We start from the raw sequence: 25,824 nt of genomic DNA on the forward strand, positions 1-25,824 counted from the left end.
ACCTTCTGCTCTGTGTGCTTAGTACAACAAATGGGCATGTCAGAGCTGATAGTAAAATAACAGAAATACATTGAGACTGGTGCTGAGGAGATTGCTGGAGACGCAGCAATAAACATGGTGTGGATATCAAAGTCCGTGAACAACTGAGAGAGACAACAGACAGGAGGGGATGGGGGTGGCCAACAATGTAATGAGCCGAAATCTTCCCTGGAGTAACACCATTGAATATCTGTGTTGCATTTGGTCCAGTGGGTCTGTTATGTGCACTCCATTTGGGAAGAAACAGAAAGTGCTAAAAAATATTCAGAGCCTTAACGTCCACCCAAAGGGCACGCACATGAATGGTGAATTTAGAATGAAAGTTTTGTTGGTGAAACATACCACCAGGAGTCTGCAGAGACAATCTGCAGGAACAGAACCCCACTAATTACACCTCACTCTGCTGCCCTCACTCCTGTGGAGTTACACCTCACTCTACCGTTGGTGGCCCTGGCCAAGAACTTCAAAATGGACTGGACGTCTTGGGTGCCCAATTCGAGAGACCTTGAAGGGGCCTGAATTTCAGAAAGAGCTGAGGAGCCCCACTCTAAATGTCAGCTCTTCTTAAGGTCTCTCAAGCTGGGCACCCAAAATCAACAATCAGTTTCCAAACACTTGGCCATTGCATTCATTAGGACTGTTCATGGTGTAGGGTTCCAATCCACATGAGTCAAGCCCACAGTGTCCATGTTTAAAGAAGGCTGAGATCAGCAGTACAATCATCCTCAGACACAGAACCCACTGCCCCCTCTGACTTCAATGCCAGTCATTTCCCTCTCATGTCTTTAGACTTTCACAGTCAAATTACATCTTCTTCCTATGTGGCTGCAACAGGGAAAAGGTTGATATAATTTGGAAATCAGATTTAAAAATATTAAGCATCAATTTGTTTCTTCAGCTATTTATCTAAATTTTCAGCAAAGTGGAGACTGGTTTGTGCAGTGTCACAAATTATATAGTTTTTAGAAAGATATTTGGACTCAGAAAGTAACTCAAACATGACAATAGTAATTTAAATTTAAAGAAAGACACATTTGACAATGTAGATCTTTTCTACATGGGGATTCTGAGGAAAATTAATCCAAATTAATAGTTTAATTAATCCATTTTAAATTCACACATTTTCCTACTCTGGAATAATTTTTGAGTATCCCCATGTACACAAACCCCTTTGTGCTGATAGCTTATGTAGATTTTTTTAGTGACGTATGTCTTTAAGGCTATGTCTACATTGCAATAGAAGAACTTGCAGCACCAAGTCTCTGAGCCCAGGTCAAATAACTTGGGATCACTGGGCTCTGACTGCATGGCTAAAAATTGCAGTGTAAACATTCAAGCTCAGGTTGAAGCCTGTGGTCTGAGACCCACCCACTTCATGGAGTTTCAGACCCTGGGCTTCAACCTGATCCCAAATGTCTACACTGAAATCTACAGCCCCACAACCCAACTTCAGCCATTGCTGTGCTGCGAGGCTTTTACTGCTGTGTAAATATACTCTAAGGCACAGCCCATGGTAACAGAAATCCTAGAGACACTGAAAAGTGCAAAGGGGCAGGAAAAGTGCTGGATATCCGTAGCAGAGAATTCCTGCTCTGTAGGGAAGTAAATCCTCTGGCTTAGAGCTTGTGTGGCTGGCCTGCATGCCATCCCGGCTCCTGCGCTGTATGGCATAGGGGCAAGAACTAGCATTTCTTGAGCATTACAAAGCTCCATTTAAACTGATCAGCTGTAATGGCCCTTTGGGGTGACAGCTAGGAAAAGCCCCAGAGCTGACACAGAACTGGTCTTAGAATTAGGGAGTTGCAACCATTTCCTTTGTTCTCTCCACTGCCACATTGTCCAGCTGAAACAGGGTGCAGCTAAGCGTATGGTTATGCCACAGTCACTGGGTGTGACTACAGTGTGACGACGCAGTTCTGGAGGGACGCAACTGAGAATGCCAATTCAGGACCAATTGCTTAAACAAGGCAGTTACAGCCCAAGGCTGGGGTTTCTCCACCTCTGAGGCAAACCAAACCAGACAGACAAAGAGGACTTTGGTTTCACCCCACTGGCTAACCACAAGTCACACAAGCAATTTCCTTAGACGCTCCAGTCTTCAAGTATTACCACCAGTCCCACTCATCCTGGGGATGAATGGTTATGAAAACCAACACCTCAATAAAAGAAAAAAGTTCTCTCGATCCCAAAGAATCAAGCCCCAGACCCAGGTTAATATACAAATCAGATCTTACCCACAAATCACGTTGTTGCCAGTCCTTTAGAATCTAAAATCTAAAGGTTTATTCATGAAAGGGATAAGATACAGATGAGAGCTAGAATTGGTTAAATGGAATCAATTACATACAGTAATGGCAAAATTCTTAGTTCAGGCTTGTAGCAGTGATGGAGTAAACTGCAAGTTTAAAGTCTCTGGAGGACATCCCCCGCTGGGATGGGTCATCAGTCCTTTGCTCAGCATTTCAGTTTGTAGCAAAGTCCCTCCAGAGGTAAGAAGCAGGATTGAAGACAAGATGGAGATGAGGCATCAGCCTTTTGTAGGCTTTTTCCAGGTGTAAGAACCTCTTTGTCCTCACTGTGGAAAATTACAGCAAAATGGAGTTTGGAGTCACATGGGCAAGTCCCTGCACTTTTCTGAGTTACAAGGCGTATCTGCTTTCTCTCCATGGGTCAATTGTGTAGCTGATGGTCCTTAATGAGCCATCAAGTAGGCTAGGCAGAGCTAACACCAACTTGTCTGGGATGTTTCCCAGAAGCACAGTACAAATTTGAAATACAGACAGTATAGAGCCAATACTCATAACTTCAACTACAAAATGATACATACATATAGACAGCATAATCATAACCAGCAACCCATAACCTGGTCTTAGACACCTTATATGACCCCCTTTACATAAGATATGGCGCCACTACAGGACCTTGGTTGCAACCATGTTCTATATGGTCCCAGATTATATCAACAACGTCACATACAGCTCGAGGGGACATACCTGAGCTAGCTTTAATCTTGCTAGCTCAGGTCCTGGCATGGAGCGGTGAAGCTGAAGCACCACTGGCTCACCCTGGAATTAATTATCCTGGATTCTGGGCTGGTTCATGCAGCCTGGACTGAAGCTTGTGCTGCTGCAGGACTGGAGCTAGAGAGATTAAAGAGCTCACAGGCAATGACTGCAGCCTGGACATTTCCCGCATCTCTGGCCTCCAAGAGCCCTGGAGAAGAGTGGACACTGTGTCACACTTGAGCAGCAGTGGAGTTGCAATCACATGGCCGTGTCCTAGCACTAGGACTATGTTAGCGAATGTCCCTTTCACCACAACAAAGGTTCTCACATGATCTCACCACACATATTAACCCCCATGCTGGCAGGACACAGTGGCACCTTCCCATACTGTTCAGCTTTCCCTGCATCATACAGTGATACCAGAGTAGGAAGGTGTCATAAACAGATGGGTAAGGGTTAATGTCTCTTTTACCTGTAAAGGGTTAAGAAGCTCAGTAAACCTGGCTGACACTTGACCAGAGGACCAATAGGGGGACAAGATACTTTCAAATCTTGGTGGAGGGAAGTCTTTGTTTGTGTCTTTTTTTGTTTTATTGGTTGTTCGTTCTTGGGACTGAGAGGGACGGGACATCATTCTAGGCTCTCCAAATCTTTCTGAATCAGTCTTTCATGTTTCAAAATTGTAAGTAATAGCCAGGCAAGGTGGATTAGTCTTATGTTTGTTTTCTCAATTTGTAAAGGTTTCTTTTGCTGGAAAGATTTTTACCTCTGTTTGCTGTAATTTTAAATCTAAGGCTGGGGGGGGGTCCCTCTAATCTATATGAATCTGAGTACCCTGTAAAGCATTTTCCATCCTGATTTTATAGATAATTTTTACTTTTTCTTTCTTTAATTAAAAGCTTTCTTTTTAAGAACCTGATTGATTTTTCCTTGTTTTAAGATCCAAGGAGTTTGGATCGATATGAAGCCTCTCAAGGCAACCCAGGGAGGGGAAAGTCTGGGAGGAAAAGGAGAGGGATGGTTAATTTCTCCTTGTTTTAAGACCCAAGGGGTTTGGGTCTGTGTTCCCCATGGAAGGTTTTGGGGGAACAGAAAGTGTGCCAGACACTAAATTCTGGCTGGTGGCAGCGTACCAGACCTAAGCTAGTAATTAAGGTTAGAAGTGTTCATGCAGGTCTCCACTTCTTGTACTCTAAAGTTCAAAGTGAAGAAAAACCTTGACAGAAGGAAAGGAACAGACTGGTGTATTTTAAGATGGAATAATGAGAAATCAGATGTCTTATATTTCTGAGCATCTGTGTCTATTTTGATTGCTGTTCTCATTTCAGATCAGCCCCCGTCTCTTCCGACATGAGCTACCAGAGGCATGGAGCTATAGGAACAGCTCTCCAGCTGCTTGTTCTGTGCCATACTCCTAGCAACAATTCCCTTTTCAGGTAAAAGCATTGTCCATAAAGCACATCTCTGCAGCACAGAATCCCTGATGGGAAGATGCTGAAATCTGCACAAAACCCCTTCTGGTATCTGTGTTTCAGCAGAGAAAATGATTTTGTTTGTGTTACTAAGATATGAACAAGTGATTCAGGAAGCATTTGGAGATCTGATCCTGGAAGCATCTGGGTGCTCTCAGCTCCTACCAAGCTCAGCATCTCACAGCAGGATCTCAGTTTATATTTGGATCAGGGGTGGCCAACCTGAACCTGAGAAAGAGCAAGTATTTACCAATGAACATTGTCAAATAGCCACAGTAATTGATCAGCATCCCCCAATCCGCTGCCCCCTTCCAGTCCCGAGCACCTCCCGCCCACTGGCAGCCCTACCAATCAGCACCTCCCCCTCCCTCCCCATGCCTCCTGCCCACTGCAATCAGCTTTTTTGCAGTGCGCAGGAGACTCTGGTGGGGAGGCGGGAGAAGCGAAGAAATGGTGGAAAGGGTCGAGTGGTGGCAGGACTGGGACAGAGCAGAGGGTTGAGCAGTGAGCAGATTGGAAAGTTAGCTTCTGTCGCTCCAGCCTCAGAGTCATCGCCTATGCAAGGAGCCGCATATTAACCTCTGAAGTGCCACATGCGGCTCCCGAGACACAGGTTGGCCACCCTGATATGGAGGGTTGCGCTAGTGGCTGATGGCTGGAATCAGGGCATACAGAGAGTTGACATTTTCATTTGAAACTTTTTTTTTTCAATAGGAAAATGTCCTTTTCCCCACAATGACCATTTTCTGAAAAAAAAAAAATCATCTTTCAACAGACCTCTTTTTCCCCTTCCTCAATTCCCTCCTCTTATTTTCTATTTTATAACCAAAAAAAAAAAAGAAAAGTGAGAAAAAACACAGATGCTGCTTCCCCCGAAAAAACAAACAAAAATTTTTCTCTTTAATCAAAACACTGGGAAAATGTGAATTGTTTCACAATGAAAAAAAAAATCTACATTTCTTGAAACACGTCTTAATGTTTTCCGACAAGCTCTCATAGGCCTGGAATCTCCCAGGGAGGCTCTTGTTAATGATTTGGCACATTTGATCTATTATACCAGGGGTCGGCAACCTTTCAGAAGTGGTGCGCCGAGTCTTCATTTATTCACTGTAATGTAAGGTTTTGCATTTTAATGTTTTGAGAAGGTCTCTTTTTATAAGTCTATAATATATAACTAAACTATTGTTGTATGTAAAGTAAATACATTTTTTTAAATGTTTAAGAAACTTTATTTAAAATTAAATTAAAATGCAGAGCCCCCTGGACCGGTGGCCAGGATTCAGGCAGTGTGAATGCCACTGAAAATCAGCTTGCGTGCTGCCTTCGGCACACGTGCCATAGGTTGCCTACCTCTGTATTATACAATGTCGTATACTGCAATGGTGCAATAACAAAACTGAACTTCATTGTTCTCTGACTCCCATGTCTCAGCCCATTGGCTACGATGGGGGCTGAGTGACGTCTTTCCACCACTTTCAGTCTTTAACCAGCTTCACGGCTTCATTTGTCTTTAAAACTTTTCTACCCAATGGATTCTCAGTCTTCCTCTATTGCTAGTTCCTTGCACTCTGGCATGTATCACCATGCATGATATCCTTTTCAGGCCCATTCCTGACACATATCAAACCATCACAGTTATCCTTCTTGAATCTTCTGGAACTGGGTTGGTTCTTGCCTTACCCATTTTCTTCTCACTTCACTTTTTATTTTCTGCAGTCTGAAAACTCCCAGTATTCCCCCCAGCCAGTTCATTTCTGCAGCCAATATCTTCCAATAGTTGGCTTTCTTCGTTCTCCAGCATTCCGACCGCCACAGCATTAGCAGCAAGTCACTTGTGTCATACATACTGAGTTTCTTTGTTATAAATATGTCTTTAGCCTTCCAGATGTGGCACAGTTTTCTGAATGCAGTAGCAGCTCATCTGATTCTTATGTCATTTTCACAATTCCCATTCTTTGATACTTCTGATAAAGATACATCATTTTTCCACTTCTTCTAGTTCTTTGTCTCTGACTTTGATCTTTACCTTTTCTTCTTGTCTTCTTCCAATTGCCATAATTTTTGTCTTCCCTGTGCTGATGCTTAGTCCAGAATTTCTACTTTCCTGGTCTGCCTTGTCAGTAATTCTCTGTAAATCCTCCTTCATCAATGCTATGAGATCAATATCGTCTGAGAATCAAAGGTTTTTAATAAGAAGAATAATCTTAGAGCCTTATTACTCTTTAATTTATGAAGATAGATTCCTGTCTCATCACTTGGGATTCATGGCCATTACAGACACCATCGGTTTTATTCTGGACAAACCCAGGGTATGATTACACTGTAGCTGGAGGACTCATTGCAGCTAAAGTAGGAACACCTGTGCTAGCTTAAATCTTGCTAGTCTGGTTGAAAATACCACGGAAGACACAGCAGCATGAACCCCTGTGTGAGCTAGTGTTAGGCCATACCAAATCCTAACGGGTCCATGGGGAGAATGCACATTGGGACTAAATTATTCACCAAAACATCTGGGAAATTAGACCACTTGGTATACCTAACTAATTTATAGTCAGTTCCCCAATCTCTTAGTTGTCGAACAAACAGAATTCCACTCTTTTGTCCGTGCACTAATTCCTTAATTGTGGGTGGCTAAGCTCAAAAAAGCAGTTGTAAATATTTCTGCAGAGTTTAAAAAAACAGCTAATGCATTAATAAACGCTTTCCAAAAGTTGCAACAAAAAATTAATAAAATAGCAAAAGTAACTCTGCAAAATAAATGTGTGCTAAATGCCATAAATGCTAAATTATGGGGGGGGGGGGCTTGTGCTCGCATCGAAAAAAAATGTTGCTTTTCTGTTAATCACTCTGGCTTAATTAACAAAAATTTACAAGCTATTAAAAATGCTGCTGTTGTTTTCCATGCTGTATCTCTTAATCACACTTTTAGTTTTGAGAACCTCCTCCCAGACCTTGGGTCATGGTTTACTAGCCTCTTCCATACAATTGTTAAATAAATATGTGTCCCAAGAGTCCCGTTATGGTCCTCTAGGGACAAAGGGGGGATTGTTAGGCCTGAATAAAGATATAGCAGACAAAACCAGGTATGCCAACCTGACCAAAGTCAGGCTAACAGAGGTTTGTGGGTAATCCCTGAGTGGAAAAGAACTAAAAAGCAGCATGTCTCACGAAGCACTGGGAAAAAGTGAAATAAGGGTGGGGCTGCATTCCTGGTATAGTACCAACTGTGCTGTGTTAGAAACAGTTCCTTTGAAAAATTAATAAAAAATCCCAGCCTCCCTGTTTTCACTCCTTGGTTCAGTTCTCTGTCTGTTTTAACTCCCCTACATTCCTAATTTCTGGTGCTTGCTAAAATATTGTTAATCACTTAATGCTGTAAAACATGTATACTAAAAGTGTCTAGTTTCTAGTTGTTAAAAAAAGAGGGTGGGTTGCTCCAGTAAATAATTTATAACGCAACAAAACTGTCTATATAGGCTTATATTAAAATGTAAAAAGCAGGCTGGTTCTCTCTAAAAACAAGCTGCTCTCTATTAATACGTGCACTTGTCAATAAAAAGCTTTTAATCGAACTTTGCTGGTGTTGCCTGTCTCTCTCGCGGTCAAACAACAAACTTTGCCGTCTGGGTTAAAGTCCCCGACACTAGGAATGTGAGTATGTATCCGGAGTTCCAGGAGGGCTTATACAGCTAAAGCCCATGCTCCCATGTGTTCATTGCTTTTTTTAGCAAGGCTAGCTAGATTCAAGCTAGCACTGGCATGCCTACCGAGCTGCAATCACACCTCCAGTTACAGTGTGGACACTCCCTCATTTAGATTTGCTTCTTTCAGAGAGTTTTGAAGCCATCTCGTCCCTAGCTGTCACGGGGATTGTTGGCCAGGATGTGGTCTTACCTTGCCAGATCTCCACCAGGACACAGCCAGACAATATGGAAGTGCAGTGGAAGAAAATCATCCAGACAGCTATAGAGACTGTCTATGAATACAGAGCCCGGACAGGCCAGGATGTGCCAGGGCAGAAATACCACGGCCGGACGGTGCTGTTGAAGGATGGATTCACCTCTGGGAATGTATCTTTAAAGCTGAAGAACGTCCAACCAGCTGATGGGGGAACGTAAAGCTGCATTGTGAAGACTAACACGTGGAGCGCTGATGCTGCAACTGAGCTTCAAACTGCAGGTTGGTGATTTCATTGGGCTGGGTCAGATTTTGCCTGTCCATGATGCAGATGTGCAGTGCAGAGTGAGTGCAACGAGCCTTGTCTCTCTCTGTAGCCTACATAAAGGCCAGGCAGAACTCCAGTCCTTGTCTCTCACGGTGCCCTGAGGGTACTGAGCAGGAGGCAGGCTCATAGCTCTGCCCCACATGAACCAGCCAGAGGAGCTGCCAAGTTCTGCAAGGGGCTGCAAGCTGCATGTAGCAGCCTGTGTACACCTAGGAGCTCTGGGGTAGGACAACTCCTCACCGGCCCCTTACTCTAAACTGTGCCTGTACGGGGCAACTGAGCCCTAAACGCAGAGAGTATGAAACATTGGGCCTGATTTTCAGTCACACCAAGGACTCCTTATGCTGCACTGGCAGTGTAAAGCGGTCTTAAAGTGGACAGAAATGACCCCTTGAGAATAGGCCCTGGGCAGGTCTCTGGCTGGCTTAATGGCTTTGCACCCACTCAGCACCCAGCCTCCAACAGAAAGGAAGATTGGGATGTGTTAGGCACCTGGGCAGAGCACAATGCACCATGGATACCCTCTGCTTACCAGGGTCCTTGGGAACCAGCTGTTCTAACTTACACCAGGGGGCTGGGCAGGCCCTACCTGGCCACTGTATACAGAGACAGTGAAGGTGGCTTAAAGCCCCTTCTCTCTTCCATCCTTGCCCCAAGTGCAGGGATCAGGGAGTGCAGAAACAGGCTCAGCCCTCTGAGATCCCTGTCTAAGGGCTTATCTGCACTTCAGTGTAGACACACACTACAGCGACAGGAGGGGTTCTCTCATCACTGTAGTGAATTCATCTCCCCGAGAGGCGATAGTGAGGTTGACAGAAGAATTGTTGCATCAACCTAGTGCTGTCTATGCTGGGGTTAGGTCAGCTTCACAGCATCTCTCAAGGTGTGGATTTTTCTCTCCTCCAAGTGATGTAGCTGAGTCGACCTAACTTTTGAGTGTAGACCTGGCCTGAGTATTGGCATTGGCATGTGGCATTTGGGAGGCCAGGCAGCAGTACAACTTGTCATTTATGGTGGACATGTGCCATGATCTGCGATCCCCAGGAGAAGCAAGTGAAGCATTTCTTCGAACTCCAGTAGAAAAAACACAGAAATTGGGATCACATCCTGAATTAAAAATAAAGCCATAACAAAGTGACAATGCTGTTTCCCTGAAGATAGTCCCTCCTGAATCTCTCTCTTCTTGTTTTAGCTGTTGCCTCTGTGTCCATCGATGTGCTGGGTCCCCAGGGCCAGGGGATTGACCTAGCCTGCAGGTCAACAGGGTGGTTCCCCAAACCTGAACTCCTCTGGGTTACAAAGAATCAGCAGGATCTGCAGCTTGTGACCAAAATGGAGCAGGATCATGAAAACATGCTGAAAACAGAGAGGAAATCTGTCATTTTCAGGTGAGTCCTCTGCATCATGCGTTATCGTTGGAGCTGCTTCTCTGTCCATCAGACTCTAGTGCTGTATTATCGAGATAAGAATGTGGCAGAACAGAGCTTCCCACCTAACTCAAAAGGATCCTGCCCTAATATGGTTAGAAGGGCCCCATTGTGTTAAGTGCTGTACAAACAGCAAAACTAGATAGCCACTTCCCCAGAGAGCTCACTGGGCAGGATTAGAACAGGAAGAAACAGGCAAAAGGGTGAGCTGGGTGGAAAAGGCAACAAGAAAAGATTTTACCTGCAACTGTGACTTAGCGAACAAAGCACAAGAGATGTGGGTTCTGTTCCCAGCTCTGCCACTGGCCTGCTGGGTGACCTTGGGCAAGTTGCTTTCCCTACTGGTGCCTCAGACTGATATTGCTCTCCTTTGAGATCCACTGGTAAAATACACTATGTAAGAGCTAGAGATTATTATTAATAATAATCAGTTGTCTCAGCTCACCACCTGTCTCACTGTTCTCGTGGCTTATTAGAACTTGGATAAATTAACTGGTTGTTTAGCAGCAATAGGAGACCCACTTCTAACTTTTATTCTCACAAGGCATCTCTCTCTAAATCTGACTCCCATTCACTTGTGTGTGTGCTAACCAGCAATGGAGACTGGACAGCTTCAGACTCCAAACTGGTGTGAAATAACAGCCAGTTAAATATGTCAAGAATCACTATATTGATGTACAGTTCCCCCAGTGCTGAAGGCCAAAACAAGGCTTATGAACCACATTAGCCCTACATAAAACCAAGAGGTCTTGAGCAGACCACCTACTCTGGGGTTAATGTTACCTCTGAAGAACATGCAGGGATGTTCATTGATCACTCAGGGCAGTGGCTGAAACTGATTTTCTTGATCTTGCCGTGTGAAATCTAGAATCAGTGGGCCAAATCCTCAGGTGTAAATGGTGGTAGTAAATGGGTGTAAATGGTGGTAGTACACCATGGGTGTAAATGGTGGTAGTTCTACTGACTGAAATAAAGCTGTGCTCATTACACTAGCTGAGGATCTAGGTCCATTGACTCCAATGGAGCGGGACCGATTTACATCAGCTGTGAATGTGGTCCAGTGTCTTTATCATTGCCCAAAATTGCTAAGGACCCAGGACCAGATCACAATGAATAGTACACGGATCTGAAGTTAATCCCATTGGTTTGAAAGAGTAAGATACAATTCACTGTACGCAAGGGTGTCAGAATCTGCTCTACAGAAAAACAGGAAGTATAAAAGCAGGAGTGATGCTGGGATATCCAATCTGAAGCTCTCCTGCTCAAGAGCTAGATTATCAGCTGATGTAAATCAATGGCAATTTACACCAGTTCTGGGTCTAGCCGATACTCTGATACTGCAAAACCAGTCAACTCTTGAGCTTCACACATCTATGGAGCCTGATTCACTGTTCCTAAGTATGGAGAAGACATGGCATGTTTCTGGAGTGACTTTTTTATATATTGTTTTCAAAGGTGATATTTTCCCTCATGTTTCTCCGTGGCTTGTTGCATTCTGGGTGTTATTTACTTTAAACCTTCTTGCGATCGGTGCCTGTGCATTTTGGAGATATACAGGTAAGTGCGTTATCTGCATGTTTAAAGTCCATCCACGAGAGGGAAATAATAGTCATAAAATTAGCAAATGAAACCCAAACATCAAACTACATTGAACTATAATATTTATTGGTGCTCAAAAAGACATTAGAATTTTTTTTTATGTTTGTTCATCTCTGATTAACATCTAATTCCAGAAGAAATTTAAAAAATGGTCTGTTCTGGTGTTTTGAATAGGAGTAGGGAAGTTGTTATACCCCTATATTTGGCACTGGTGAGAGTGCTGCTGGAATTCAATGTCCAGTTCTGGTGCCCTCAATTCAAGAAGGATGTTGGTAAACTGGAAACAAGAATAATTAGAGAATTAGAAAACATTCCATAGATTAATAGACTCCGGGAGCTCAATCTGTTTAGTTTGCCAAAGACAAGGTTAAGGGGTGACATGATCTCACATTTTATAACCTACATAGGGAACAAATATTTGATAACAGGCTTCAATCTAGCAGAGAAAGATATAACAAAATTGATCAACTGGATGTTCGGGCTACACAAATCAGACTGGAAATACAGCATGCATTTTTTAACAATGAGGATAATTAAGCAGTAGAACAATTTAACAAGGGTTGTGGTGGATTCTCCATCACTAGAAACTATAAATCAAGATTGGGTGTTTTTTCCTAAAAGATGTGTTCTAGTTCAAATAGGAATTTTTAAGGCAGTTCCAAGGCCTTTGTTATACAGGAGGTCAGATTAGATGATCACAATAGTCTTTATAATCTATGAATCCATGAATTTCATACAAAAATAAAATTAGGGAATACAATTCTGAGGCCTGATCCTGGAAGAACTATTGTGCATAGTGCTAACTGCCCTGGATAGTCCAAATGACTTCTCTGGAATTTAACGCAATTACTCAGAGTTGTAAGAAGTCTACTTGGGAACGCAGCTTGTCAGGTTTATTTTTATTCAATAACTAAAGGCAGAAGTGATAGCTGAGTGGTTTGAGCCTTGGCCTGCTAAACCTCATGTTGTGTTTAATCCCTGAGGGGGCTATCTAAGGCAAAATCAGTACTTGGTTCTAGTGAAGGCAGGGGGCTGGACTTAATGACTTTTCAGGGTCCCTTCCAGTTCTATGAAATAGGCATATCTCTATATTTTGATCAAAATCTGGTCCCTTTTAAAGGATTATTTTTACAAAAACATTTCAATTTTTTCAGAATTTTCCAATTCTCAGCAGAATCTTTAAATCTGTTGTTTGATTTTCAAAATCTCTTTTCTATTTTTATTGGCTAATTGGTTTTGTATTACTGATTTTGACTGGTCACTATGACACATAGTAAATTTTTTTCAATATCAGAAAAATTCATTTTAAAATATATCTCCATCTAAAATCAAAACAATTTTGCTAAAAATATTTTGACAGAAAATTTGGAAAATAAAATAAAACAATGGACTCATAAAACACAACAGAATGGAAAATGTTTTCAGATTTACCAGAACGTTAGTAGTAATTTGTTATGTCTTACAACCCTCACTAATTATTTGCAAGATCAGGTCTGTATACATTTGAAAACAGAGGAACTATTCTTTTAATACAAATTCCACAATGTATAGCATAAAAATTTTAAGAAGAAAAGTTTGACATTATCAATTCAAAATATTTTTATACATATTGAAATATTCAGTACAGGGACGCTGGAACCAGGGGAACCACGGGTCCATGGACCCCTCACTTTTAAAAGTGAGCAGGCCAGGCCCACCCACTTTTTAATATAATAGTTTGAGGGGCAGAAGGCCCTGTTGCCTCCCCAAACTCAGGGCCGGCTCCAGGCCCCAGCGCGCCAAGCGCGTGCTTGGGGCGGCATGCCGCGGGGAGGCACTGCCAGTTGCCGGGAGGGCGGCAGGTGGCTCCGGTGGACCTCCCGCAGGCCTGCCTGTGGAGAGTCCGCTGGTCCTGCGGCTCTGGTGGAGCATCCGCAGGCACGCCTGCAGGAGGTCCACCAGAGCCGCGGGGCCAGCGAGCAGCAGAGCGCCCCCCGCGGCGTGCCGCCGTGCTTGGGGGGGCGAAATGGCTACAGCCGGCCCTGCCCAAACTGCAAGCCTTGGGCAAACGCAGAGTGGCACAGGCTGCGCTTCACAGTCCCTGCCTGTGGTGCCAACCTCTTCCCAGTGCCTGCCCCTCTCAGTGGCTACCCCTCTGCTCCTTCTGTTCCTCCTCGAGTTCCCACCCCCTGACCAGCCCTGAAGCCGGAGTCAGACTACCACCAGGGATCCCAGGCTGCTGTGAGGAGTCCCAGATCCTCCACCTGCTCTAGGGTGCTGCTCTTGGGCCCCCTGGCTTCCCTTGCAGAGTAGGTGGAGAGTCTCCCCACAGGTGGCTCTTACCACTGCCCAGCTCTGGCTTCCAGCCTGGCCAGGGGGCAGGGCCTCAGGGGAAAGATTAGGAGTAGGGCAGAACCAAGGTGGGGGTGGGGCCACAAGGATGGAGTCACATTCCCCTTCCCCCTCCTCAACACACACACTTCTACCAAGGTTCTGGGGCTCCTGGTTCAATAACATTAAGAACATGAGTGTGGCCATACTGGGTCAGACCAAAGGTCCCTCTAGTCCCATATCCTGTCTTCTGACAGTGGACAGTGCCAGGAGCCCCAGAGGAAATAAACAGAACAGGTAATCATCAAGTGTTCCATGCCGGCGCTCATTCTCAATTTCTGGCAAACGGAAGACTATACATCATTGATGCTTATTTCCACAAGTCTCAAATTGTTCATGAAGCATGTTGTTTCTCATCCTTCCTCTTCTCTTAACCCTTCAGCTTCCTCTGTATTTAAATTCTGCCTCCTGCTAACCATGGATAGTATATAAAATGTGCACTGTACTAATTGTATTTTCTACTTGAATAACAAAAGCACTTTGGCAAACATATGTTTTATTGTATCTCTTTGGCACCTCAACAATTTACTCAACACTCCAAAATCTTTGATTGTTAATCTTATAGTTAAGCAGAAGGGGTCTATGAAAAAAAGGTCAGAAGAAGAGGCTTTATTCATACAGGGTAATGTATTTCTCTTTCTTAAGTTATACTTGATATGTTTATACTTAGTTTTGACATCTCTATTTTAACTGGAATGCATTTTTCTTGCATGATTTTTATATGTATAACACTTGATCTTCTACCATAATGTAAAGCATTTAATAAAGTTATTAAACAAGACAATTTATTTTTAATATCTATTTTGCTCATCAGTGGAATCAAATGTCTGTTTCTTCCTGGGAAATCTGTCTCCATTGCTGCTTACATGTTATAGTGTAAGGCCTGTGCATCCTGATAGCTTCCTTTAAATGTCTTACCACATCAGATAAATGTAATTAAGCCAGAAGATGGTGTATCAGTCATTACACTGACCTCAAGATGCATGTGTAAAAATAAGCTCATCTCACACTCTTTCAATGACATTTCCTCCTCTTTCCATATCCCCACCTATTTCCACCCCTTGCTTTGTTAAATCTATTTCACAGGCCAATTCTGCAAAGCTTTATTTGCCATAGTGCACCACCCCCATTATGAAATCAAGGAGGTGTGAGTATGTTCAGGGTCCTTGAATAGTATCCTCAGAGACACAAAGGACAGAATAATGGCTCTTACCCTGGGAAAGGACAGAGTTCAATGGACATATATAATCTTGGCACCTTTGAGTTTGATGGTACTTTTGCCATTGATTTCAATGAGCCAGGATGTCATCCACAGTCAGTACATAATAATTACTATCTTCCCTGAGGCAGTGTGGTCCAGTGTGGTGTAAGACCTTAGAAACCTCACTTCTGTCCTTGGTTTAATGACTAACTTTGGGCATGTCACATAACCACTCTGTGCCTCAGTTTCCCCAGGTGTAAAATGGGGATAGTGACACTCCTCTCCTTTGTAGAGCGCCTTGGGATCTAAAGATGAAACACACTAGACAAGAGCTAGGTATTACTTTTATTACCCTTCAGGATCCAGCTGTGCTCCCTAGCCACAGAGTCAGGCTAGGCCACAGAGCCATAGGCACAGGGTTTAGCCCTAAACGTGGAACAAAGAGCCAAAATGAGGGGTCTGGTTCAGAAGCAGGAAGCTTGAGGTAGTTTTGAATAGATTGAGAGAGATGAAGATGCCACAATTACAGGACAGCTGCAGCCCTGCCCTCTACAAGCTCTCTTGGCTTTACCTTTTCAAGTGACAGGCCGGGGCCATCCACATTCTAAGGGTGGAATCCCATGATTCTCCCACTCACAGATCAAATTCCTAGGCCACAGCCCTCCCATTTACCCTTCATATTTCCTTAGTCGAGCCAACTGGGTTTGGCATCTGCAAGACAATTCTTTCCAGGTGCTGTGATCAGTATGAAAATGCAGGTGCTCCAGGCAGCTCTTTCAAAACCATGTATAGTTTGTTTACCCATAGAAAGATAGCATTCACAGAGAGAGAGGGTCAGAGAGATTAGTGATGTAACTGGTTATTTTCCTATCAAACATTATCTTCAAGAACATTCTCTGAAGTGTTTTGCATTAATTGTATATTACAAATCATTACATGGTTGTATAGTAACATGTCATTCTCTCCCATGCAGACACTAAGAAGGCATTGGAACAAGGTACAGTAAAAATTACCATCAGGGCTGAAAATTTCAGATATGGGTTTTCATGCTTTAATTAATTAGAAACAGTGAGACATAAATACTGTGACATTTATCACAGACATTGCAACATGGCACAGGGGGCTCTGGAGTAGATGCCTGGGGGCTCAGGAGTAGAGGACATTAACTCTCTGTGTGACTTTACACAAGTCACTGATCCTTCTTGCCTCACCTTTCCCATCTCTAGATCAGGATAATATTACTCATTTGCTTCCAAGGAGTGTTGTGAGGCTCTGTTGTAAAGCCAGATAGATGCAATCTTTCCAATGCAGAGGGACACCGCAAGACCTACATGCCACTTAAAATAGGACTTAAGTGAAACTTAAGTGACTTAAGTGGTATATAGGGATTATGTAGGCCCTCTACATTGGATTGATTTCACCGTAGATAATTATTAGTGTTAGAAGGCACCTGCAGTTTGGAAGAGCAAAGAAAAGCACCTGACAGGGGAAACCAAACATCTAGCACTGTTCATTATTATTAATATTGTGTTTTAACTGTAGTCTCTTAAAAGCACCTCCACGCTATCAGAAATTAATTGCAAATCTTTCTTTGCAACTAAATCCATTTAGCCTTTCCTATCCCAGACTAGTTCATCGGGGAAATCAGTGCTATAAATACATCCCACTTCAGTAGGGGGGTAGGGGGCAAGGAAGGAAGCAAACAATTCCCTATGTTAAAAATTAGGCAGTGTTCAAACTTTTAAATGTAAATAGGCCACGGTCTTATCTACATTTGAAAAAGTTTTGCCAGTATAGCGGTCAACTAGCTGAGGGTGTGATATGAGATTTTATGAGATTGCTGTTAGCGTAAATGCCGTTATATTGGCAAAAAAGGTGCTTGTGCTGGTATAACTTATTTTATGTGGCTGAACCACAGTAAGCTATATTTATTTTTTTGAGAGTATATGTAGGGCTTTTGCTGGCATAATCATGTTGTAACAATATCACTCCCCTCAGTGATATTGTACCTGCAAATCACTCTAGATGTGCCCCACATAAGGCTATGTCCACATTAGAAATGCTAGAGTAGCAGAACGGGTTCTTCAATCACTGTAGTAAATCTACCTCTACAAGAGGCAGCAGCTAGGTCAATGGAAGAAATCTTCTGTCAAACCAGTGCTGTCTACACTGGGGATTAGTTCAACTTAACTATGTCTCTTAGAGGTGTGAATTTTTCACATACCTGAGTGACACAGCTGGGTAAACCTAACTCTCTAGAGTAGACCACCCTTAAATATAACAATTGTTTGTTTACCACTTTTATAGAGATAATTAGTTTTGTCTTTTTCTATCCAGAGAATCAGTGTATGCATTTCTCACGATGAGCTGAAATTTCTGTTTTAAAATATCAAACTGGTAATCAAAGCTTTTTCTTTTACAGAGTGTCAGGAGCTGCAGGAATGACTTGGTAGGGCTCATTTTATGGTACAGAATTAATAAGCAGCTATAATTGTACAGTGTAGATTGAATTACTGGTAATTTGGAAACATAGGTATATAAGGTGATTCTAAGGATATTATATGAAACAGTGAGTAATAGAGAAGTTTATTCAGTGTGTTTTCTAGCAGTTTATCTTCTCCTTTCTCCATCCTTACTCTCAATGTGTGATCTAAAAACTAATCAAAAAGTTTCGGATTTTTTACTATAAATAATCATAACATTTAAACAACTGAACTAAGTTCCTTCAGACTGTTAGTAGCTCCTCAACATCAAGCCAAGCTATGTTTAAAGATTATATTCCGTATCATGGCAAGGCACCTCCTTCACGTTGCTGGACTCACTGCTGTTTGCACTGGCAGTGGGGGCAGCAGGGAGGGCTGGAATAAATCAGACCCACTGCAGCTGGATGCTGTTTTGGGGTTTCTTTCTCAATATTTTCCAGGCAGGCCCAAGGAGGGCTCCTCTGCCAAACAACAGAAATTCACAATTCAACACAAACCAAAGGGGAATGGCATACCTTTCCATATCCCCTGTCTGGAGGGGAGGGGGGCAGGTGGCCTTGTTATTGGCCCCAGGGTGCCCATCCTTCCCTTAAAGAGGCAGTCAGGTAAGTAACATCCCATATGGGGAGAAGTGCAGCTTCCTACCCTGGAGAAGCCTTTCTCCCTGCTACTCCTAGCCCTGTTGCAGCAGCTTGTCTGTCTTCTTTCACCGGAAGAGGGGTATTTAAAGATCTCAGACAGCCCTTACTTGGACTCAGCTGTCCCTAGTTGACCTGAATCTCATTTCAGCTTATAGCTAAAAGGGAATTTATCATTCTTGGGCTAATCATCTCCCTTTTACAGCCACCCAGCCTGATTTTGTCACACTGTCACTTGTTTTATGTAGGAAATTCCCATTTGTATTAAAATACACATTATTAATTGATAAACAATTTATAATCATATAAAAGGAAGTCCGCATTTTAAAGCACCAGAAGAAAAGCAAAGTTTTAGCCTCCAGCTGTAATTCCGCATTTCCTGAAGGCATGACCTTTTAATGCCTGATTTCTCAATCTCATCATTACAATAGTGATACTGATATCTGTACAGAATATTTTATATAACTTGCATTTAACTTTGGCACCCATCACCATAGCATCAGGATGCACTAAAGTAAAATAAAAACAAATACAATATACCGTCTGTCCTTTTAGCTGTCCGTTTATGATAAGCCAATTCAAAATGAACCTGGCTCTGAGGAAAATAGCAGTAAATACTGTCAATGGTAAAATTAGCTACTGAATACATTTTACATTTTTTGAGCCAAAGGCATTGCTTTTACCACTATTACCATAGGAGATTTGTCTAAATCTGGTAGATTCTCCCCAGTACACCTGTTGGAAGAAGGTCTCTTGCACCTAACAGAAAAAAAATCTGAGGAATAGCTCAGCTCTCAGCACAGCCACCGAAAACACAGGGAAAGATGTCACTTTTCCTTAGAGAGGAACAGAATTTAGGGGAGACTTTCAGACTCCAGGGGTTGAAATGGGAAAACAAAAAAGCAGCGATGCTCCTCTGAGTTCCAGCCACTTGGAGCAAACTAATGATGTGTGTAATAATGGATAAATCTGTAGAACCAGTGAACAAACTGCATTTATTTTGGAACTCTGGGTCCCTCACCTGTGCTCTTACCACTAATTCCTCTCTCCTGGGACTATATCTATGATTCCAAGCCTCTGAGCAGCCAATGGAGATGAGCTAGAGCAAGTACTGAAGCTTTAACTGTATATAATAAAGCTATCATAGATTTCCCTTTTGTTTTTCCATTTAACGTATTTCAAGCAGTCTTTGTCTCTTGCTCACTCCTTTGAGATTTTCAGTGAAAAGAGACAATCTAGCCCTCAGTTTGAAAACCTGTATTTGTGCTGTATAAAAACTAAATTAGTTTTGTCTTATTTGTTCCTGCATTTCTGGAAACATCCAGCAAACTGTGCCATCCACTCTAATAAAAGTAAATAATACCAGATATTTTCATTTCAGACATAGCAGTCTCAGAACCGGGTAAGTCAAGACATTTTTTGCATCATGTTTTTTTATATATAACTTTGACACCCTGGAGGGAGGGGTGTCAGCAGCAGCAGGGTTTGAACCTGGAGTTCCATGCAGGAGCCTGGGGGCCAAGCTAAAAGACCTAGTTCCTTAACCAAGCCTATTATAGGCTTTAATAAGTTCTAGGTGCTTAGCTAGCTCTAGAGGGGGCCATAGTGCCTCAGTTTACATAGATGCAAATCCTACTCTGAGCAGAAGCAATATCTTCTCTGAGTCCTGCAGTGCTAGCAATAGAGTGGGCAATGAACAGGGCTCTAGAGTCTGTTCCTAGCTTTCTAAGGGAATTTGGGGAAGCCACTCCCGGTTTCTGGATTTCAGATTCCCCACTGGGAAACATTGACAATCTGGGTGGAAATTCAGGTTGGGGGACTGTCTGCATGCGAGCACTGGCCTGCCTCCCAAGGTCTGTGAGAGTGAGGGATCATTTTCCAGAATAGGGAAAATGATCCCTCACTCTCACAGACCTTAGGAGACAGGCCAGTCCTCGCTTACAGACACCCCCCACTCAACCTGAAGCAAATACTCACCAGCAACTGCACACCACACCACAAAAACACTAACCCAGGAACCACTCCCTGTAACAAACATCATTGCCTACTCTGTCCCCATGTCTACTCTTGCAACACCATCATAGGACTTAACCACATCAGCCATACCATCGGGGATCATTCACCTGCACATTTACTTATGTGATATATGCCATCATGTGCCAGCAATGCCCGTCTGCCATGTACATTGGCCAAACTGAACAGTCTCTATGTAAAAGAATAAATGGACACAAATCAGACGTCAGGAATGGTAACATACAAAAGCCAGCTGGAGAACACATCAATCTCCCTGGACATACAATAACAGATATAAAAGTAGCCATCCTTCAACAAAAAAACTTCAAAAACAGACTTCAAAGAGAAACTGCAGAGCTACAGTTCCACTCCATGCATCTGTTGAAGTGGGTTTTAGCCCACGAAAGCTTATGCCCAAATAAATCTATTAGTCTCTAAAGTGCTACAAGGACTCCTTGTTGTTCTTGCTGATACAGACTAACACGGCTACAACTCTGAAACCTGCAGAGCTACAATTCATTTGAAAACTAAACACCATTAATTTGGACCGGAATAGAGACTGAGAGTGGCTGGCTCACTACAAAAGTAATTTTCCCTCTCTTGGTATTGAGCCCTCCTCATCAGGTACTGGGAGTGGATCACGTCCACTGTGACTGAAATGGCCTTGTCAGAACTGGTTCTCCACTTGTAAGATAACTCCCTTTTCTTCATGTACCAGTATATTTATGCCTGCATCTGTAATTTTCACTCCATGCATCTGAAGAAGTGATTTTTTAACTCATGAAAGCTTATACCCAAATAAATCTGTTAGTCTTTAAGGTGCCACCAGACTCCTTGTTGTTTTCATTAGAGTTATACTCACCCCATGACCACATGGCTTCTTGCGTCCCTTGGACATCAGTTCTCTCCTTTGTGTCCAGCTGTTTTGCACTACTGAAGAATTGTTCCTACTGTTGGACACAAAGGTTTTAGCCTCTCCATTTATTCTAACAAGCTCCATGTTTGTCTTGCCTCCAAGACTCCAATGGCAGACTGTCAGCACCTTTCACTATAACAATATTCACTTTCCTTTATACAGCACTTTGATATCTACAGATAAAAAACATAACATGAAAGCTAAAGAAGTAGTATAGCCTTAGGCTGGTTCTGAAGCCCTTACCCACTGCAAGTATTTTAACTGGAGTGAATGGAACTTCTCCTAATTAAGGACTGGACAAACTGGCCAAATCTGAATTCACACTGTCTTGAGTTCCATTAACTTGGTGATTCTTCTTTTGCAGATTTCAGGAGGGCTCGGAGCTACATGTGTGAGTTTATCTCTATAATTAGACTGCCTCCTTATTAGGGTTAATTTTCCAGACCCTGAGGGAACAGGAGATGGCCATGACATATGAAGGACTGAGGCCTGGTCTACACTACGCGTTTAAACCAAATTTAGCAGCGTTAAACCAATTTAACCCTGCACCCGCCCACATAACGAGGCTCTTTATATCGATATAAAGGGCTCTTTAAACTGGTTTCTGTACTCCTCCTCGACGAGGGGAGTAGCGCTGAAATTGGTATTGCCATATCAGATTAGGATTAGTGTGGCCGCAAATCGATGTTATTGGCCTCCGGGCGGTATTCCACAGTACACCATTGTGACCACTCTGGACAGCAATCTGAACTCGGATCTACTGGCTAGGTTGACAGGAAAAGCCCTGCGAACTTTTGAATTTCATTTCCTGTTTGCCCAGTGTGGAGCTCTGATCAGCACAGGTGGCGATGCAGTCCCAAATCCAAAAAGAGCTCCAGCATGGACCGTACAGGAGATACTGGATCTGATCGCTGTATGGGGAGACAAATCTGTTCTGTCACAGCTCCGTTACAGAAGACGAAATGACAAAGCATTTGAAAAAATCTCCAGGCTATGATAGACAGAGGCCACAGCACAGTGCTGTGTGACAAGCGAAACGGAAAGCCAAAAAATCAAATGGACGCTCATGGAGGGAGTGAGGGGGGACTGAGGACTTCAGCTATTCCACAGTCCCCGCAGTCTCCGAAAAGCATTTGCATTCTTGACTGAGCTCCAAATGCCTGTAGGGTCAAACACATTGTCCGGGGTGGTTCAGGGTATATCTTGTCAATTTACTCCCCTCCTCCCCCCATGAAAGAAAAGGGAAAAAAATTGTTTCTTGACTTTTTTCAATGTCACCATATGTCTTCTGCATGCTGCTGGTAGACGCGGAGCTGCGGCACTGAATAGCAGCATCCTCTCCCCTCCCCTCCTCTCCCCAGTGGCAGATGGTACAGTACAAAATGACTGATAGCTGTCCTCATCATCCTGTGAGTGCTCCTGGCTGGCCTTGGTGAGGTCGGCCGGGGGCGCCTGGGTGAAAATAGGAATGACTCCCGGTCACTCCCGGCAGATGGTACAGAACGGCTGGTAACTGTCTTCATCATAGCAACTGGGGGCTGAGCTCCATCAGCGCTCCCCTTTCATGTCTAAAGAAAAGATTCTGTACTGCCTGGACTATCATAGCAGTGGGAGGCTGGGCTCCTCTCCCCCGCCACCGTTTAATGTCCTGCAAGGACTATCATAGCAGCTAGAGGCTGCCTCTCCCTCATTTAATCTTACTAAAAAGTCAGTGTTTCTTATTCCTGCATTCTTTATTACTTCATCACACAAATAGGGGGACACTGTAATGGTAGCCCAGGAGGGCTGGGGGACGACGGAAGCAACAGGTGGGGTTGTTGCAGGGGCACCCCCTAAATTGGCGTGCAGCTCATCATTTCTGCAGGATCTGACACAGAGCAGCTGTGCTCGCTGGTTCTCTGGAACACTTGCCTCATATTCTAGGCAGGACTGACTCTATTTTTAGATAAAACATAAAGGAGGGAGTGACCTGGGGAGTCATTCACATTTTTGTTTTTGCGCCCCCTGCCAACCTCAGCGAAGGCCAGCCAGGAGCACCCATGACAGCAGCAGATGATACAGAACAACTGATAATCGTCATCTCATTACCAATTTACAATGGCGTGGCAGATGGCACAATAGGGATGGTAACCATCTTTGCTACCTTGCAAAGGCAAATGAATGCTGCTGTGTAGCACTGCAGTACCACCTCTGTCAGCAGCATCCAGTACACATACAGTGACAGTGACAAAAGGCAAAACGGGCTCCATGGTTGCCATGCTATGGCGTCTGCCAGGGCAATCCAAGGAAAAAGGACTCGAAATGATTGTCTGCTGTTGCTTTCACGGAGGAAGGAATGACTGACGACATTTACCCAGAATCACCCGCAACACTGTTTTTGCACCATCATGCATTGGGATCTCAACCCAGAATTCCAATGGGCGGGGGAGACTGCGGGAAGTTTGGGATAGCTACGGGATAGCTACCCACAGTGCAATGCTCCGGAATTCGACGCTAGCCTCGGTACACGGACGCACACTGCTGAATTATTGTGCTTTGTGTGGCCGCATGCACTCGACTTTATACAATCTGTTTTACAAAACCGGTTTATGCAAAATCGGAATAATCCGATAGTGTAGACGTACCCTGAGGGACTTAAGATCTGGATATGAAAGCAGGGTCTATGTTAATAGCAGATACTACCATTTGGAGGGAGTCTTTCTTTCTTTCTTTCCTTATATATTTAACTCATAGATTCAAAAAGCTAGTATTTGTACATCAATCAAATATGAAGTGTATATTTATGTTCTTTTTAATCAAACTAATGAGATCTATTGATAATTGTGCTGCACCTTCAGCACAGATCCAGTGGTTTTCATTTACTAAAATAAAGAAAAAAGTTTCAGTGTATCCCTAATGTGGGGGTGTCACTAGCTTGGTTCAGGAAGTAAAGACTGGACTCTAGTTTCCCATCACAAGTAAAACAGCGTAAATTGTTACTGAAAATATTTGCTTTAACATTAGAAGCTATTCTTTTTACTCCTCAGGACTTCCTTTGATATTGAGATCTGACTCACTTGCGGTTAATGGGGCTATTCTGTTCACACTGCTGTGGAATCCTGGGGTCCCTGACTGATCTGTGGCTAATGGGGTTATCCTAGTCTCTCTTCACAGTTCCTCTCACCCTGGATCCGAGTTGCAAACACCCTGAACTCACCCTGTCTGCAGATGGCAGAACAGTCCAGCACAACCCCACTTCTCAAGAGACAGCTGCCTCCTCTGGGGCCCTGATTGCTGTGGGGAAGGAGGGATTTGTGACCAGGAGGAATCATTGTGGAGAGGGCAAGGTTTGCAGGTGGTACTGGGAGGTGAAGGTTGGAGACAGCCTGGACTGGGAGCTGGGGGTGCTGAGTGAGACTGTGAGAGACAGAGTGAAACAGGAGAGGTTGGAGAGATCCCCTGAGGGGGGGTGCTGGGCTCTGAGGAGATCGAAGGAGTGGTATCAACCCAGCGAGGCCAACACTGTGATACAGAGCTGGGGTGTGAAGCCGAAAGTGGTTGGGGTGTATCTGGATCTAGAAGTGAGGAGTCTCTCATTTTATAGTGTCAGTGGAATGGCCCTTATCCTGGAGATTCCTGTGGAAGGTTCTGAGAGATTGTTCCCGTTCCTCAGCCCTGGTCACGCTGCGGGGAGGGACAAAGGGGAACCTCTCAGCTTCTGCCCCCTCAGCGACTGGGATTTCCCCCAGGAATCTGGGACTAGTTCTGGAGATACCACAGCCTCTGCACAGTCTCCTGCCTCCAAAGATGGGAAAGGAGCTGGAAACAACACAGGTTCATCTGCATCAGGAGAAACATCCCTAGCCTCTGGACATTGCCCTGCCGCTGGAGATGGGAATGAGAAAGAAATCAACACAGAGTCATCTGTGAGAGAAGATGCCCCAAAGTACCAGACTATCGATCAGCTCCCAAACAGGAAAGAGGATAAAACAGATCAAGAACATACACAGCTGGAAACACACTCAAAAGCAGAAGGGGAAAAAGAAAAGCCAAAAGCCATAGGTAAAAAAATCCAAACTTTTTTCCAACAGGGCAAAGACAGTCATAAAGAGAAGAATGCTCAGAACTTGAATCCAGGGGGAATCTGTGTCACTGACTCTCTTGTTTCAGGGATTCCAGGGCCAGGAAATATAACTGGGGAATCAGATCCAACCACTGCCACCTTGGGAACAACTTTGCCTGAAAGAAAAAGTGAGGAAATGGAGACACTTAAGGAGTTTCCCCCACCTCGAACTTGAAGGGAAACTGCAACAATTAGTGCTGTTCTAAAACTCACACTAATTAAACAGGATTGTTCTAATTGGAGGGAACTACATCAATGCTGTTGTTAACTTTGGGAATTTAAATACATAGAAGGGAAATGCAGCAGGGAAGTTTTTCCCATTAACATTAACATA

At 43.6% G+C, this 25,824-nt stretch overlaps 1 pseudogene; it reads left to right on the forward strand.

Moving 5' to 3' along the window:
* Positions 1–4,410: 4,410 nt before the first annotated feature.
* Positions 4,411–25,429, forward strand: LOC127036696 (butyrophilin-like protein 3; annotated as a pseudogene).
* Positions 25,430–25,824: the final 395 nt, after the last annotated feature.

The sequence above is a fragment of the Gopherus flavomarginatus genome, chromosome 18, assembly GCF_025201925.1.
Source record: "Gopherus flavomarginatus isolate rGopFla2 chromosome 18, rGopFla2.mat.asm, whole genome shotgun sequence".
NCBI lineage: Eukaryota > Metazoa > Chordata > Testudines > Testudinidae > Gopherus > Gopherus flavomarginatus.